Source organism: Mirounga leonina, unplaced genomic scaffold (genome assembly GCF_011800145.1).
Source record: "Mirounga leonina isolate KUSES-001 unplaced genomic scaffold, KU_Mleo_1.0 Mir_175, whole genome shotgun sequence".
Lineage (NCBI taxonomy): Eukaryota > Metazoa > Chordata > Mammalia > Carnivora > Phocidae > Mirounga > Mirounga leonina.
This window is the reverse complement of record NW_023270453.1, coordinates 35,230,211-35,249,724: the sequence shown is the minus strand read 5'-3', so window position 1 is coordinate 35,249,724 and position 19,514 is coordinate 35,230,211. Positions and strand designations below refer to the sequence as shown.

Here is a 19,514-nt window from a genome sequence, read left to right as displayed (position 1 = left end):
AGGGGCAGACATGGCTCTGGGAAGCAACGTGCAAGGACCTGATTAGGTGAAACACTTGGTCGAAGAAGTCCCAAGTCTGACTCTGAGCTAAGGGGAGAAGGTTGGGTGGCGCGCGTCTGGGCAGTGCAGCTTAAAAAAGGTTAAGGGGTCCCACGCCAGAGGAGTCCTGTGTTTTCTAGGACTGGGCCTGCCTTAGTTTCCCTGCTGCCCTCTATCCCTGATGGATTTCAGTTCCAGCAGGTGCACTGTCATGGTTCCTGTACCCCCAACCTCTCACAAGACTGGCTACCATTAAATGAGACAAAGCATGAGAAGCACCTCCTAGGAGATCCAGCATAGAGTGAGCACTCAACGCATTGTAGCTCTTATTATTACAAGTTTCCTTTTTCTTTTGTTACCAAGCGTCCCCTAGATCAGAGGCTGCTAATTCAGATTCCCTGTAAATGAGTAGGCCAGATCTAACACTGTAGGGAGTGGTGGGGCTGTGGTAAATTAAGGAGTACATGCCCCACTTAAAACATTTTGAAAAGTAACCTGATCCAGCCAAAGCAGACACATCTGTGGGCTGAATTTGGTCTCTGGCCAATTTAAATTTAAAACCTCTGCCTTATACGCACAACGTCGTCTGTAACAATTTCTGAGATTCTGCATTTGCAAAAGCTAGGAGGTCAATTTAATTAAAAGAAAACAAAAATAGTTGGGTTGTTTTTCTTTTTTTCTCCCCCTATTGCTGACTAATTTACAGTGTATTTGACCAAATGGAGAAATCCGACTGGTTGATTATGGTTTTCTTTTCTTTTTTCTCTCTTTTTTTTAAAGGTTTTATTTATTTATTTGACAGAGAGAGAGGGAACACAAGGAGGGGGAGTTGGAGAGGGAGAAGCAGGCCTCCCACGGAGCAGGGAACCCGATGTGGGGCTCAGTCCCAGGACCCTGGGATCATGACCCAAGCCGAAGGCAGATGCTTGATGACTGAGCCACCCAGGCGCCCCTGATTGTGGTTTTCTACAGAGCATCAGTGTTGGCTTGTCTGAGAGGTTTAGAACATGGATGTGGGATATGAATGGCATGATTTGGGGTCTTGGCTCTCCCAGTTTCTGGCTATGGGATCTTGGGCAATTTGTGCCATCTCTCTGGAGCTTAGTCTGTCTACCTGTAAAATGGGGATAATTATGATATTCCCCCATGGGGTTTCTATGAGGATTAGTACCTGGAAGCTTAGAACGGTGCCCGGACCAAGTAAGGCTGAAGAAGTGTTGATATTATTCTGAGGTTGGGTGAGGGAAAGAGAATGTGGCTTTTCTTCATCGTTTTATTTCACACAAGACTAAAACTTAATGGTCAGGATAACACCCAAATAGGAATGAGTTTCTCCTACCCTGGTGATGTGATCATATATAATAATGTCACTTACATAAGCTTCTCTACCTCCCTGGTAAAGCCACCCACACTCTGCTCCGCTGTATGCCATGAAAGAAATTTTCTCTCACAGGGAAAGAGACACCCAATTTCATACTAATTATCCCTGGAAAGCTGGGACCAATAGGGGGTGCTGGAAAAGGTGGATTTGTCGGTGAGCTGAGGGAGAAAGCCTTGAGAAGCAGTGAGTCAGGCCTGGAGACCTCAGAGGGGCCGGTGGGATCACAGAGTCAGAGGTGAACTGTGGCCTTCCCCAGATGAGGCGGGCTAGGCCTAGCCTCAGAGGAAAATCGTGCGTGAGCCAGCAGCCCTCGGCAGATAAACGCTGATCTGCCGGTTCCTTTCTTGGTGCTTTCAAATCTGAAACATGTTCTGCATGTGACTCAGGCTCATTGTGGCAAAATGTAGAAAATAGAGGGGAGCAAAATAGAAGTGTTAAAGTCAGAGCTTGTTCAGCCCTAAGTGTGGGAAATCAATCTCAAACTGGTGCAGGTGATTCAAGAGAACGTATTGGTCCCTAGGACAGGGATGTTCCAGGGACGAACCAGGCAGGGCTCTAACCAGGGCTCAAAGACCTCAGAAAGGATGCTGTCTTGCAGAAGAGGCCTAAAAGTAAACACGATTAACCCCAGACTAATTCCTAGCGTTTGAACCACCCTACTAGAAAGGAGAAGTCTCAGGGATGGATGCATGGGTATCACATGTGCCAATCCCTGGGGCTACAAATAAATGGTCAGATTGGACGGGTTCATGAGCCAATGGCCTGAGGAGGTGGAACCAAGGCAAGTCTCCCTTGAAATACAGGAATAGGTTTCCCACAGGAAGGAGGGTTTCTGTTCCAGAAGGAAGAGGAGAATTTATTTATTTGAGAAAGAGAGAGAGGGAGAGTGCATGCATGAGTGGGGGGGAGGGGCAGAGGGAGAGAGAGAAGCAATCTCCCCACTGAGCAGGGAGCCCAACGTGGGGCTCGATCCCAGGATCCCGAGATCATGACTGGAGCCGAAGGCAGACGCTTAACCGACTGAACTACCCAGGTGCCCCAGCAAGTACAAATTTCTAATACTCCCACCAGAAATAAGGGCTGCTAACTTCTTTATGTAGATCCTTCCAGAGTTCCCTACTTACTTTCTTATGTGTCTGTACTCAAAAGTATATATTAGACATCTAGAACATTGGAATATCCTATGCAAACTTTTATAAACTGAATTTGACTGCCTCCTTCAAAAATACCAGTTATGTATCTCGAAATCCAAAGGGTTTATTTCTTTTGTCAGAAAATTAAAGAATATAGACAAGCAAAAATGAAGTATAATTTATGACTGGTTGCAGCTGACAGTAGGACTTTCAAGAAGGCAAGTTAAAGGCAAGGTTGAAATACAGGAACTTGTTACGTCTCATGACAGCCTATAGTCCTTCTTTGTAGTGCTTTCCACGTTTATAATTATTTATTAATTACTTGTAGTGGCCTATGTAAAATCATTTCATTATGAAATATTTCAGGTACACACATACAAAACTATAGACTGATATAGTGAACAACCATTTACACGTCACTCAGCTTGAGAATCATAACCTAACAGGGGCGCCTGGGTGGCTCAGTGGGTTAAGCCTCTGACTCTTGATTTCGGCTCAGATCATGCTCTCAGGGTCGTGAGACCGAGCTCCATACAGGGCTCCACACTGACACGGAGCCTGCTTGGGATTCTCTCTCTCCCTCTCCATCTGCCCCACCCCCACCCCCTGCAAGCGTGCTCTCTCTCAAAAAACAAAAAGAAATGTAACATAACAAATACAATCTCAGCCTGCTGGACCCATCTCAGTCTTGTGTCCCTTCACCTCTCTCTCTCTTCCCAGTGATGAACTTTATCCTCCAGTTGTGTTTTTTATTCCATGCACGTTTAACAAAACATTTTTTTTTAAGTTTATATATTTATTTTTAGTAACCTCTATACCCAAGGTGGGGCTCAAACTCATGACTTGAGATCATGAGTCACATGTTCCACTGACTGAGCCAGCCAGGCACCCCTCCATGCAGATTTTTATGCTTTGATTGTGTATCTATATTCTGTAACCAACATATAGTATTCTGTTGCATAATTTAAAACTTTAATTTTTTAATTTACTTTTTATTTTATTTTTTATTTTTATTTTTTTATTATGTTAGTCACCATATAGTACTTCATTAGTTTTTAATATAGTGTTCCACAATTGATTGTTTACATATAACACCCAGTGCTCCATGCAATATGTGCCCTCCTTAATACCCATCACCAGACTAACCCATCCCTCCACCCCTCAGTTTGTTTCCCGGCGTCCATAGTCTCTCCTGGTTCAGTCTCCCCCTCTGATTTCCCCCCCCTTTCATTTTTCCCTTTCTTCTCCTAATGTCCTCCATGTTATTCCTTATGTCCCACATGTAAGTGAAACCGTATGATAATTGTCTTTCTCTGCTTGACTTATTTCACTTAGCATAATCTCCTCCAGTTCCATCCATGTCGATGCAAATCATGGGTATTCATCCTTTCTGATGGCTGAGTAATATTCCATTGTATATATGGATCACATCTTCTTTATCCATTCATCTGTTCTCTTATACCATACAGAAAGATAAGCTCCAAATAGATGAAAGACCTCAGTGTGAGACAGGAATCCATCAAAATCCTAGAGAAGAACATAGGCATTAACCTCTTCGACACTGGCCACAGCAACTTCTTTCAAGACACGTCTCCAAAGGCAAGGGAAACAAAAGTGAAAATGAACTTTTGGGACTTCATCAAGATAAAAAGTTTCTGCACAGCAAAGCAAACAGTCAACAAAACAAAGAGGCAACCCACGGAATGGGAGAAGATATTTGCAAATGACACTACAGATAAAGGGCTGGTATCCAAGATCTATAAAGAACTTCTCAAACTCAACACCCAAAAAAACAAATAATCAAGTCAAAAAATGGGCAGAAGACATGAACAGACACTTCTCCAAAGAAGACATACAAATGGCTAACAGACACATGAAAAAATGCTCAACATCATTAGCCATCACGTAAAACTTTAAATAGAATCCCGCTTTACAAATCATTTCATGACAGCCTTTTTTTCACCATTATGATTTTTTTCAATTTATCAAAATTGTGTTTCACTTATTCCACTATTCATTTATTTTGCTACTACTATTAGTGTTAATTTGTTATGATTGCATTCACTGTACAACTATATCACAATTTATTTATCCATTCTCCTGTAAGTGGGCATTCAGGTTGTTTCTGTTTGTCTCCTTCTTCTTTCTCTTCTTAAATTTTAAGTAGGCTCCACATCTGATGTGGGGTTGAACTCACGACCCTTTGATCAAGAGTCGCTTGCTGTACTGACTGAGCCAGCCAGGCGCCCCTCTGTCCTGAGCATTTCTCCTTGTGAAAACTGATGGAGCTTCTCCAGGTGCACGGTATATACCCAGGAATGGAACTGAGGGGCTGTAAAATCTACACATCTCCAACTTGACTAGATCTCACTAAACTGCTCTGCTGAGCAGTTGTACCAATCTTCGCTCTTACCAGCCTTCCGTGAGACTTCCTGTTTCTCTAGCACTTGCTTTTGTTAGATTCTCACTCTTTGCCAGTGTGATGTGTATGAATTGCAGGTTCAGTCCTGGAGAGCTGGAATCATATTGTCTTGTTTGCCATGGTTTTCCTGGCACTCAGCACAGCTCCCGGCACGTGGTAGGTGCTCAGTATTTGGGATTGACTGAGCAACAGAGTTTTCTGGTTCCCCCCATTTGCTGGAGAGGATGCCTGTTCTCCAGGGAGCCTGCTTCCTCCTACCCCTCTCACTTGAAGATCAGAGACCTCTCATGCACGAAACGGAGAGGACAGTCTGGCTACCCTGTTTGCCTTTCATTTGAGCACTGATTCTCAAAACCCTATGCAGGTGCATCAGAATCACCTGGAGGGCTTGTGGAAACACAGATGGTGGGGTACCACCCCCCCAAAACTTCCTATGCGGGAGGTCCAGGGTGGTCCAAGAATTCACATTTCTAACGAGTGCCTAGGTGGTGTTGATGCTACTGGTTTGGGAAGCACACCTTGAGAACCATTATATTGGAGAGACATCCAATCCAGACATTTTGGATATGTTCTGTGTGGATGTCCTTAAAGAGACCAAACGCAAAACTTCAAATGTCATTCCAAAAGTGGATAGCAGAGGAATAAAACTCACATCTAGCTCCAGTTGGCTGGGATAGGGAAAGAAGGAGCCTGAATTCTGGGTCCATAGGATGTTCAAGACAGATGGCAGCCCTTACAAAGACTGATGTAATTCAGTAAGAATGTAGAGGGCAACCCCTGGCACGTTTTCCTATCTTCCACAAGATTTCAAGCCAGGATTTTTTTTTTCTACCGATACTCCTGAGATCATCCTGATCTTCTCTTCTTTCCCCTCCTCCTCCTCGGTCTTCTTCAGCTTCGTCAAACATTCATTTTTTTAAAAAAGATTTTATTTATTTATTTGACAGAGAGAGACACAGCGAGAGAGGGAACACAAACAGGGGGAGTGGGAGAGGGAGAAGCAGGCTTCCCGCAGACCAGGGAGCCCAATGTGGGGCTCGATCCCAGGACCCTGGGATCATGACCCGAGCCGAAGGCAGACACTTAACGACTGAGCCGTCCAGGAGCCCAACGTCAAACATTCATTTAATTCAAGTGTAGACTTGATCGTCATGATACCACAATAAAGATAGCTGCCCTTTATGGGGGGCTTGGTTATAAGTGCTTTATAATCTCATCTCATCAGCACCATTGCATCTAATCCTTAGGTCTCTCCAACTCCAATGTCGTGTTCTTTATTATTCCTGTACACTGTATTTCTGTGAGCATTGGTCCCTTCATTCATTCCTTCATTCCTTCATTCGTACCTTCACCAAATATTTACTGAGCACCTGCTATTCGAGAGGCACTCTGCTGCCGATATGGGCAAACAAGACAGACAAAATCCTTATTAGAGTGCTTACAATCTCTTATTATTCCAGTCTGTAAAAAGAGGTGATACTGTTCCTCCCTCAGAGTTTCTGTAGGGATTAGGGAAATGTGTGTCTGGCACATAGTAAGTGCTCAATTAATGTTGGCTCCTGACCTTCTTTACCCCCAAGAGCTGGTAATTTTCTATTCACATATGTGGGGGAGAACGGTTGGAACCAATTCTAAGAGACTGACTATGTTCTTCTAAAAGGACGCATTTCACATTTCACTGTTGTTTCCTTTTTTTTTTTTTAAAGATTTTATTTATTTAGAGAGAGGGTGAGTGGGAGGAGGGGCAGAGGGAGTGGGAGGAAGAGAATCTCAAGCAGACTCTGTGCTGAGCTGGGAACCCAATCCCCCTGAGATCATAACCTGAGCCAAAATCAACAGTCAGAAAACCGACGGAGCCGCCTGCACTGTTTTTAAAATTCATGCAGCCTACACCCTATTAACCGAGCAAATGCTTATTTTCCTGGTCTCTGTGGGCAAGACTCAGGCTTTTGCTCCTGTCTGCCTCCTTGTTCCCCTCATCTTCCTCCCATTCCAGCCAGGATCTCAGACTATACATGAGTTTCGACAGACCAATGCTTTGGGAAAGCTTTGTGCAATTTTGAGAGACGAAAAATGGAGGAATATGGGCTCCAGGCAACTGGTGTGATGGAGAATAGAGGAAAAAGATAAGAGAAATGTGAAGTTTGGGAGGATGTTTGCACGGGCAACGAGAGAAAAATAAGTAACAAATGTCTACTTAGAGCTATTTTCCTTCAAGCCTCTGGAGCCTTTGAAGAACTGGGATAGGAGAAATCTACATTTTAGGAATCCAGGCTGCTGTTTATGTAATTTCCACCTTCAGGGGCTTCAGCTCCGTCTTCGCTGAGTGCTAGTCATTTCTTTGTCAGGCTCAGTTTTAGTGATTCTCATCCCCTCCCCCCACCCAGGACGAGGGTTTAACTGTACAACATAATCGATGCACTGAAGCCCAAACTGGAGGTCTTTCTCTCACGACAGATGAGATAGTTCAGAAGGGAAATGTCACATGAACATTGTACATTTCTTTCCACAGGCCTGGCAGAAAGCTACACCTGGATTCTTGCAGCTGAACCCATGTAACTGGCATCTGGACTTTTCTACCCAGTTACCCCCATGTGGTGAGTGAAACACTCGGGGGTCATTCCTCCTCAACCTTGTGACCTTGGGCAAGGGCCCTGATCTATCAGATCCTCAGTTTTTTTCATCTGTGGAAAGATAACCACGACAAAATACATACCTTGAGGTGGTTTCAGTGGGGATGGTTAAATGAGATACAGTTTAGAAATTCTCATCATAGTATCTGGAGCATGTTTACATTCTATAAATAAGAGCAAAAACTTCTTACTGTCCAAACTTGTCTCGTGGAAAGGTCTGAAGCTTACACAGCAGTGTGGGGAAAGTGGAATTCTATGGACCCGGCTCCATCTGTTTGTCCTGCCACCTCCGGGACTTTGGGAAAGTCATTTCCCTCTCCGAGACTCTGTTTTGTCCCAGTTTGGCTGGGTGGAGAAACTAGGGGGAAGGTTGGGGGCTTTTAAGGCCCAAGGAAACAGTAAAGAATAACCTATGTGTAATGTGCTATATGTATAATATATTATGTAATATGTACTATTTTATATGCACTGTATAATATGTAAATATATAAGAAACTCTCAACTACACGATATTATGTGTAGCACGTTATATAGAAGATACACACTGTTTAGTAGATATAATATATACTACATGGTATATAGCATCTAGTAAATTATATGTATATACATTGCATAATGTATATAATGTACACTATAGATATAAGCACCAACATGTATGATACATGCTCTATCATGTATACCACATAACATGAATAACCCATACATACCATATATTGTTTATATTCTGTGATATATATTACATGTAATGTAGTATATAATATATGTGATATATATACACCATCTAACATACTATAATAAGATACTATATGGTATATTCAGCATAATGTATTATTAGTATAATATATAATATACTATATATTATATGGGTTTATATAATACAGATGCCACACTATTACAATATTATATACTATATAATATATATACTTTATATAATACGGTGTACTATGTAATATATACTGTATTTAAGCAACGTTAATCTATATAGTATACCATATTCATGATATATGCTATTTACTATGCAATACACCATGTATAATATGGCAAAAGTGAAAGTTTCTTGTGAACTGAAAAGCCTTAATTAGTAGGAGATGCTATTAGTCCCACAGAGATGTAAATGACTGCTATAGTTTATTTTATTTTTATTTATTTATATTTTTTCAATGACCGACATGGTTTGAAGTGTGACTGAGACTCGCTCATAATAGTTTACATTTTACCCCTTGCTCCCCACTCCCTCTACCCCAGATATTTCTCTTGTGTCTTTACTGCTCAAGGAATGGCACCAGCCTCCTCCCGGGTACTTGTCAAAGAGCCGGGGGTCACATTGCCCCTCTTCTTTTCCTCCCACTCCCACACCCTGCTGTCTAGTCCTTTGGATGCCCTGTTGGTTCTTTCTGTTCTACCTCCAAAGCTGGGCCCAGATCTGCCCCACTGTTGCCCAGGCCCAGCCACATCATCACCTGCCGAGACAACTACAGGAGCCCCTTAGCTGTTTTCCCTCCTCCCTCCCTTGCCTCTTTATGAGCCACCCTTCACGCAGTAGCCTCCATCTCTTAAGGGAGTAAATCTGATCACGTTACTTCTCAGTTGAAATGTGATGGGCTTTTCCATCACGTTTAGGATAAAACCCGAATCCCTTGCTTTGGCCTGGGAGGCCCTTTTGGCCCTGGCTCCTGACATCTGATTTTGTCTGGTATTACTGCCCTGACCCACTTGGCTCAGTCCACTCCCACACATTGGTGACGGTTCAACTCTCGGGTATGTTGTACCTGATGCACCACAGGGCTTTTGCCCCTGCTGTTCCCATGACCTGGGATGCCCTTCTCCCAGATATCCACATGGCCCACTCCCTCACTTCACTCAGGACTCTACTCAAATGTCACTTTATCAGGGAGGACTTTCCTGACCACCCTGTAGTGTATCATGTCTGTCCCCTCACTGTGTACTGTCTGTCTATATATATATATAGAGAGAGAGAGAGAGAGAGCGCAGCTACATCCACATAGCAGATACACATCAGAAACTGTCAACTATACTGTATTATATGTAGCACATTATGTAGAATATGCACACTATTTAGTATATGCAATATGTACTACATAATGTATAACATCTAGTATATATGGTATGTATACTTTCTAGCATGTGTGTGTATATCTAGTGTATATATCCAGTACATTCTGCATCCTCCACATGAGAGAAGAGCTCCATAACACTGCTGTGTGAGTTTTAAGTCTTTCCATAAAAAAAGGGTTTAGATAGTGAGAAATCCCATAGCTGCGGTTTATGGAGGATTACCATGTGCCAGGCACGTGCCGAGGTTTCTTTCTTTTTAATTCTATCTCATGTAACGCTCACCATCATAGCAATGACTTGAAGTGTGTGTTACTTCAGGAGGGGAAGTCAGCTCAGAACCAATGTTGTTGCTGTCAGCAATAATAGGAGTAAGGGTCCTTAAATGAGTGAGTGGATGTACAACAGGTGGCCTGTTCTGAAAGCTATTTCACATTGTATGTGAACACAAAGCACTTGGTTTCAGGAGTGGCTTGAGTGGTGGACAGTAAGACAGTCTGGTCTTACTGTCTCATTCCCGCAAGAGTCCTTATCCCGGGTCAACGTGGCGGCCCCAGGATTTATTAGGGAAGGCAACCTTTCCTCACCCCCACTGCCCACAGATCCACAGCCCGAGGCATCTGAGAAATGGCTCCCCTAGTCCTCGGGGACAAGCATCCCTGGCATCCGGGGGCTGTACCTTTCACTGCGTCGGTGATAAACCTTGAGCCGAATCCAAGTTACTGGCCTTGTGTTCTGTCATCTGGGAGACCTCCTGACTTCGTGTGGTGCACTCACAGCCATGTGCCCTTTTATTTATGACTTTTATGGAGTCTTCTGTGCGGTCATAAATTGACCAACCCTCTAGCCGATTCGGACCCTCATCAGAAGCTGTCATCAAAGTGAATCACATTCTCAGTGGCTGTTCCTTCCCCAAAGGTTCATTGCAGAGGCTGGGATGTTTCCTGCAACTTGCTTAGAGTATCTGTCAGCTCCTGGCAGCCTAGACCCGCTAAGCCCAGATGATTTTTTTTTCCATTGGGGAAAAAAAAAGTGAAGTAAAAAGAGAAGAGGAGATGCGTGTATTTGGTAAGGGGGGACTTCGGTGGCAGTATAGCATTCTGGAACAGGTTCAATTTCTGGAGCTGTGAAGTAGGTGAAGTTGACATACTTTCATTTCTGGCCCAGAAATATTCTGAATAATTCTCATACCAGGGATTTGGGACAAGGCAGAGATCGAACTTTTCCCAGGGGTATCTGAGAACCAGCAACTTAAGTAGAAATGGAGATTGGACCTTGGACTTGGTATGGACTTGAGTGGCAGTGATTTCCCTAAAAGCAGAAGGTACTAGAGAGTTCATAACAGCTGCACAGACATCTGTCAGGCCCTGTGTTGAGAGCACAACACGCAGTATCTCCCTCATCTCTCAACACTCCTCTGTTGAGTCCCCATTGTACAGAAAGGGAGGCTCACAGAGCTTATATGGCTCTACAGCTTCTTCCAGGTCACGTGGATACTAAGTGGTAGGGCCAGCACTTAAACCCAGATCATATGGTGATTTTATCAAAATTCATCCATTTTAATGTACAGTCCACTGATTTTTAGTAAACTTTAAAATATGTGCAACCGTCACTTCGATCCAGTTTTAGAAATTTCCATTTGCCCTCCAAAAGATCCCTCGTGTTCATTTGAATTCAATCTGCATTCCCATCTGTAGCTCCAGGCAACCCACTAATCTATACGTCTCTGTGAATTTGCTTTTCTCTGGACATTTTATATAAATGGAATCCTATAATATGTGGTCTTTTCATCTGGCTTCTTTAATTTATCCAGAGGTACATCTGTGTTGTTGCAAGTGACAGTAGTTCATTCATTTTCAGACTGTTCTACTGTATGGTTGTACCACATTTCATGTATCCATTGACCAGTTAATAGACACTTGGATTATTCCCATTTCCTAGCTGTTATGAGTAATTCTGCTATGACCATTCATGTGCACAGCTTTGTGTAGATGTACGCCTTCATTCTTTTAGGTAGATTCCTGGGAGTAGAATTGCTGGATTTAATGGCAAGTTTGTGTTTAACTTTACAGAAAACTACCAAAGTGTTTTTAAAGTCACTGTTCCATTTTACATTGAACTCAGGTCCTGTGACACTAAAGTTCATATTCTTTTTTTTTTTTTTTAAGATTTTATTTATTTATTTGACAGAGAGAGACACAGCGAGAGAGGGAACACAAGCAGGGGGAGTGGGAGAGGGAGAAGCAGGGTCCCCGCTGAGCAGGGAGCCCGATGCGGGACTCGATCCCAGGACTCTGGGATCATGACCTGAGCCAAAGGCAGACGCTTAACGACTGAGCCACCGAGGTGCCCTAAATTTCATATTCTTAATCACTGTGTTATATATATGTCTCACGTTGCTCCATGCCCTAATTATCGATTAATGTTGAGTCATCCTTATATACATGTCTCGCATTACTCCATGCTGTTAATAATTTATTAATTTCAACAATCATTGCATGATGTCTGTTCTGTGCTGGTCCTGATCCTGGAAGGTAGGAATAGAGAGGTCAAAGATAAGATTTTTTTCTGCCTTCTGCGGTAGATTGGATTATTAATCACAATTCCTCTGCCATATGACCTTGCAGTGCACTAGATGAGCAGAATGGATTTCCCCTCCAAGGACTCAGGCTGTTGGAAAAGGCAGTCTCCTGCGTGCGGTCATTTGACCCCAGCTTGGCCTTATAAGAATGGGTCTGAGCCTGGAATATTTCTTTCCTGGGAGATTCAATACTCTGTCTGTGCTGGGCTTATGGCCTTGTGAGGGAATATCTTTCTCTGTTCCCAGCTTAATGTGTACTCCTTTGTTCTCCTTAAAGCACATGAGCCAATGACTCTCATGCACACCCCCAGCTTTCTGTATGTCAGAACCCAGTGGGAAGGGTCGGGTTCCTTCAGCAGCATGAAATGGCTGTGGGATGGATCCACTGGCCATGGGGTACTGATGCATCGCACAGGGCTGGCTCTTGTGTACTCTCTCTCTCTTCTTGCTGTATGTAAGTGCTGGACCATACTGAGCCTTGTGTCCATGCGGTCTTTTTTCAGCAAATCATGCGCTGGTCTCTCCCTTGGGTGCACTTATCTGCCTTTGAACTTCGGCTGCGCTCATGTTATCTTCTATCCTGTAGCACAGTCTGACTACCCAGTGAAATGGTGAAATACTGGGCTTGGCTATGTGACTTGTGGGTGGCCAAGGGAGCATTAGTGGGTATGATGCAAACAGGCACCTCAAATGTGCTTGTGTGTTTTTGCTCACCTTCTTGAACTCTTACAGCCCACCATAGAAAAGCATACCCTACTTAGCTGCCGCTCCTTCGGCCTGAGGCTGGGAACAAACATGTGGAGCAGCCCTGATCTAACTCACACTTTAAAGCTAAGTGCAGATCACCTGTCTCTCCTTTTACTTGAGAAAGAAAAAAAGTGAGTGGGTCATGTTGATTCCAGTGCTGGCCATGGGTGGCGCTGTCAACTTGGGACAGCTTGGTTGCTGTGCTGGTTGTAAATACCTGCCCTTCCATAATCTGTACATAATCTGTACTTCTGGGGCCAGGAGTTTGCACACTGTATTTTCTGTGCTCCTCTGACAGCTGGCTTCCTGTTGGGGGAGCACTGGCTGGAAATCAGAAGGTGGGAAAAGGAGGGGAATTTCTGTAGCTGTAATGGCAGCAGACGTGGGGTGATTCCAGACTCCATCATCCCAGGCAGAGGTAGCACCCTTTGTGCAGTACTAGCCCCAGAGGAGGGGGCCCCTCTTTGGAAACTCAAGAGACTGTAGCAGTATCTCCAACAGTACTACTGGTTGCAGGCTCATGGATCCAACCTAGAAGCATTTGCAGCTTCTGATCTCTGGTTATCACCCTTCTGCTTTCCACTTTTCAGACCCCCCCTTTTTATTTTATTTTAATTTTAGGTAGTTAACATACAGTGCAGTATTGGTTTCTGGAGTAGAACTCAGTAATTCATCACTTACATACAACACTCAGTGCTTATCACAACAAGTGCCCTGCTTAATGCCCATCCCCCATCCAGCCCATCCCCCACCAACCTCCCTCCATCGACCCTCAGTTTGTTCTCTATCATGAAGAGTCTCTTATGGCTTGTTTCCCTCTCTCCTTTTTTTCTTCCCCCTCTTCCCATATGTTCATCTGTTTTCTTTCTTAAATTCCACTTATTTCACTTAGCATGATACACTCTAGCTCCATGCACATTGTTGCAAATGGTAAGATTTCATTTTGTTGATGACTGAGTAATATTCCATTGTATATACATACCACATCTTCTTTATCCATTCATCAGCTGGTGGACATTTGGGCTCTCCCTATAGTTTGGCTATTGTTGATAATGCTGCTATAAACATCAGGGTACATGCACCCCTTCGAATCTGTATTTTTGTACTCTTTGGGTACCTAGTAGCACAATTCCTGGATTGTAGGGTAGTTCTGTTTTTTACTTTTTGAGAAAACTCCACATTTTTGTCCAGAGGCTGTACCAGTTTGCACTCCCACCAACAGTGCATGAGGGTTCTTTTTTCTCCACATCCTCACTAGCATCTGTTGTTTCCTGGTTTGTTAGTTTTAGCCATTCTGACAGGTGTGAGGTGATAGCTCATCACGGTTTTGATTTGTATTTCCCTGATGATGAGTGATGTTGAGCATCTTTTCATGTGTCTGTTAGCCATCTGGATCAGAGCCCCCTTAAAAATTGTTCTTTCATCCTCCCCCAAATCCTTATAATTGATTCCTTTGGAACACCTAGAGTGGTTTCTGCTTTGCTGATATTATTTTTTTTAAAAAGATTTTATTAATTTGTTTGTCAGGGAGAGAGAGAGAGACAGAGAGAGCACAAGCAGGGGGAGCGGCAGGCAGAGGGCGAGGGAGAGGCAGACTCCCCGCTAAGCAGGGAACCTGATGATGGACTCGATCCTAGGACCCCGGGATCATGACCTGAGCCGAAGGCAGACGCTTAACCAACTGAGCCACCCAGGCATCCCGGCTTTGCTGATATTATTGCTTTCTGAAGCACGAGCATAGAAAACCACTGATCTTGGGGTGGGTGGGAGGAGGGGAATGATGAGAAATTATCCACTTTTGTGTATGAGAAAAACACTGGCCAACCTTAATTCTAGAGGTTCAGGAGGGCTTCCAAATTATATCTATATGTATATCATCCATATTATCTATATCTATATAATTATCTATCTATATACATATAGATAGATAACTTTTTTTTTTAAGTAGGCTCAATGCCCATCATGGAGCCCAATGCAGGGCTTGAACTCACAACCCTGAGATCAAGACCTGAGCTGAGATAAAGAGCTAGACATTTAACTGACAGAGCCACCCAGGCGCCCCTTCAAAATTATATTTGTGAATTCTTTTTCTTCTTATTTTTTTTGTATCATGATGCATTGAACATAGATAGTCAATGATTGGATGCCAGCTAATCAATGCTGTGACTTCTCTTGGGACTTTTTTTTTTTTTTAAGATTTTATTTATTTATTTATTTGACAGAGAGAGAGCACAAGTAGGCAGAGTGGCAGGCAGAGGGAGAGGGAGAAGCAGGCTCCCCACTGAGCAGGGAGCCCGATGTGGGGCTCGATCCCAGGCCCTTGGGATCACGACCTGAGCTGAAGGCAGTCACTTAACTGACTGAGCCACCCAGGCGCCCCTCTCTTGGGACTTCTGATTTCTTGTTTGTCCTGAAGATCAGCTGAACTGAACCAGTGATACACTGAGTTAGTTTAATTGGACATCATTCCTGGAACTCTGATTCTTTCTCTCCTACCTTGGCCTCCCACATGAAGTTAGTGACTCCAGGAGGCAGGCCAGCTAAGCGCTAAGTGACACGGCTCACAAAATGGTGATCTTCCTACTCTTAGCTCTCCAGCCTGCCTCAGCTTACCTCTTTCTCAGAATCCACGTGGCCCCTTTTACCAAAGCCCATCAAGATCCAGTTTTATAGACGACCTCAGGAGGAGTGATTAGGACTGGAGAAACAGGCCTCCAGGCACAGTTGCTAAAATGTCTCCTGAGGCCTGCAACAGACCCTAAGGTCTCTGTTGATTACTTTAAGCAAAGCTCTTCAGTTTCTCTGCGGGGAACTTCTCTCTAAGTGACTACAATGAGGTTAGGCAGGTGGCCGAAGAGACAAGGCTGAACAATGGGCTTTCCGTTCAAGTTAGTTCATAGCAGCAAGAAGCCCTAAATCTGGGTGTTTTTTTTTTTTTTTTTTTAGCCTCATTTGGAGATGAAGGAAAGAGTTTGGTCACCCTGCTGTGGGAAAAATAGGCCATTATTGTCAAAAGAAGGCACCTGTCCTAGATTTGAGGGATGCATGGTGTCCTGGATGGTTTCTAGGTGTCAATGGGCTGGCCTGTTGACATCAGCTCACCCTCGTGTACCTAAGAAGGATATGAATGTGAAGGCGAATTCTTTGTGGAGCCAGACACCTGGGATGTGATATCGGAAGCTGCCAGCATCGTGTTAGCTTATCTCCTTTTCCCAACTCCCCACTGGAGAAATCCTGTTTCCTTTCAAGCGTACATCACACTGATTTCATTTCAGCCACACAACCAGCCTGATCCTTATCACATGGGCTCAGAAGCCGCTGCAGAAGGACTTCTTCCTGGAGCCAGGTGCTCAGCATTCAAGTGCCAGCTGGACCTCACCAGAGTCACGTGCCTTTGGGAAAGTCACCCAACCTCTGAGAACCTCAGTTTCTCCACCTGTAAAATGGGGCCGTCACTAGAACCTGTACTGCTTACCTCACAAGACTGTGGTGACCACCCTCATGGATGACGTAATATAAGTGCGGGGCAAAATGTCGTTCTCACCATCAGAAATTGTGGCAGCACACGAGAACAGGTTATATTTTATCTGCCGCTGTTCAATGTTATCGATGAACCATTTGGTTGACCCTTGGATGTCAGTTGGCTTGGTTATGCCTTGACTGAAGTCTCATGCATTCAGATGAGGAAGGTCTTCCGTGTTCCAAGCTACTGCTTCTCAAACTTTTCCATACACACGAATCACCAGGGATATTGTTAAAATGCAGTTTCTGATTCCGTAGGCCTGAGATGGGGCTGGAAAGTCTGCATTTCTCACAGACTCCCAGGTCCCACCCTGGGTGGTGGGGTGAAGATCCCATTCTGAGTAGCAAGAATCTGAGAAATATCTTCCCTTGGCGCTCTCTTGATGTCATGCTACACTTGTATTTACTTGCTTCAAGCTCAAATCCACCTTCTACAGTCTTGAATAACCTATTCAGCTCAACAGAAATCATACAGAAATTACTGTAAGTACCCCAGCTGTAGGAAGAAAAACAATAATGTTTGCGTAAGGACCAAAACTTGGCAGTCGACTGTGAAGGGTTTGTAGCCCACCATTGGCTGTAAGCTTTGCCCAACACAAAGGGAACCTGTCACACTGGTCAGGGCAGAGATGACCATTTCCCTTGTTCCTTTATCAGCAAAAACTTGAGTGCCTGCTCATTTTTGCCTTCCCGGATAGTGCTGACCCCCAATAAATGTTCCATGAGCTGAAAGTGCTTTAAGTGAGTAGGACATTGAGCAATCTCCCCCTCCCCCTGTTGGAAGCCTGTCTATTGCTCCAAACTTCGGAAAAACTAGTGATACCTTCATCAGGACCTCTGCTCCCCCACACTGTTTCATTTCTTTCCACGTACAGCTGAACCGGCTACCCAGCAGTGAACCCCCACCCCTCTTGTCCTGTAAGTTCAGGTTTGTAAGGGCAGGGCCGGGCAGGGAGAGAAGCCTCAGGCTCTAGCAGTTGGTATTTCCAGTAGCCCTGAAATAACCACTCTTATCCTCATGACTCATATTGAAAAACAAATCTCCCGTTACTCATTTAGAGGAGACAAGTGGCACCCATTAGCTTAGCACCCTTGCAACCTTGCTTCCCCATTGTCCTCCAGAGTAAAGGTCTTGCACGACGGCCAAGTCCTTTTGATATGAAAAGTCCAGTGTCAAAACGTGGAGTGACTGACAAAACCCATGCGCCGAAAGATAGCAAATATTTTCTTGTGTTTTTACATTATTTGAAGCCCTGGGGAGTGCAAGGGTCTTCCTTCCTTTGATATTTTTCTCACTTTCCTCTCCTCTCTTCTCCCTCCCCCCCTTTCTTCTTTTCACCATTTTGTGTAACACCCATGTGTTTGAGATTAGAAGAGTAACAAGGCAGAGAGAGGGGGAAAAGGATTCAAATAAAGGAAAATGGAAGGTAAATAGATTTCATAATTTTTGAAGGTGTGTCAGGATTTCAGGCTTTTCTTTTGCTCCCCACCAAACAAGCAAGCAGGCAAATAAAGAAACCCTGCAGGGACTGACACAAGATGAACAAAGTTTTAGAAGCTTTTCCTCAGAAAAAAAGCCATGCTGATTTACAAGCAGGGTATCTATTGTGAGGATTTGGAAGGATATGAAAATGTATCACTAGCCATCTAGACATTTGTCAAAACAACTGAATTCTATGAAGTGGAAAGAATGTACGAAAGAACCAATATGAGGGAAAGAAGTTCGAAATGGGCTCTATTGTGTCAGAATTTGTCTGCAAAGACAGGGGCGCTTTCAACTGTGTGGGATAAAGGCTCTCACTAAATGAGAAACCAACAGGCCTTGGAGATGGGCGTTTAATTTCACCTTGGAGGTCATTTGGCTTTGTCAACTCTGGATGTGTGGTCAAACCCTCTTATGCTCATACCTGTCTCAGGATTTTTCTTCAGCATCCTTCCTGGGTTCAGGGGCACCTGTCTGCTTTAGGGATTTAATGCCACCTCTTGGATATGAGAAGGGGTTCCAAACACCTTGATTTACAGTCCCACCATGATGATTCACAGAGGGGATGGATGATTCCCCAAAAGGACAAAGGGGTGCTGTTACCAGATGAATGGGACTGGATGCTAGTCACCTGAAAACAATAAATATTTCCTGTACTTAGAAGATGATACTTGGTTCCAATTTTGAATTCAGCCTCTGTTGATGTCACAGCTCGCTGGAGTACTCTGGGCCCAACTTCCCATGTGGTGCATTTGTCCTATGGAAGCATGACGTCCCAGTAGCAATGAGCACTCCTCATGTTCAGATCTTGGTTCCTAAAAAGCATTATCCACTAAAAGGTCCCAGAGCTCTTTGAGGAAATGGCTGATCGCAGGGCTGGGGCAAGAAAGGTACAAGGTATACCTGAAGTATCTTTTTTTATCAGAAAATATGGAGTACTAAAAAAAATGATGGAAGCATGGCACAAAGATACAGAAGCTAGCCCCAAACCAGTTTCCACTGCCAGATTATCTGGGATAATCTGAGTATCAAAACCAATAATGATAGGTATGGGGTATAGCACATGGGATTAAAGAAGAATCCATGAGTCTGTGTTGATATTAAGAAGGAAAAAGACAAGAGAGAGAAGGGTAAGTGCTAGAGAATATCAACTAATAAATGTAAAAGAAATGGTGAGCTTAGAAACTCACATTTAGCAACCACCACGGAACTACTCAATTTCTGCAGGAATCAGCCATGTAGGCTGAAACCATTAGGTGAAATATTCTGGGAAAGAGTGTGGTACCAGTCTCAAGGTATCTCCCCACAGAATCATTGATCAATTCACAGTAAAGGCACCTTGGGAATGGAGCAGTGTGACGCACCACCTTAGCTGAGTAATCAGACTTATCACCACGTGCCTCCTTGTATGAGCCCTGAGCATGTCACAGAAATACCTGTGCAGCATTCTTGCCAAAAACATAACCATGAGGAGGCAAGCCGATACATCCAAATTGAGGG

At 43.9% G+C, this 19,514-nt stretch overlaps 1 long non-coding RNA gene across 1 annotated transcript in view; it reads left to right on the top strand.

Moving 5' to 3' along the window:
- The window catches only part of LOC118021869, a 304,316-nt gene that overhangs the window by 21,674 nt on the left and 263,128 nt on the right, over positions 1 to 19,514 (top strand). Inside the window, exon 2 of the long non-coding RNA XR_004682329.1 lies at positions 7,488 to 7,572. This is a non-coding gene — a long non-coding RNA (uncharacterized LOC118021869). The remainder of the gene's footprint in view (positions 1 to 7,487; positions 7,573 to 19,514) is intronic.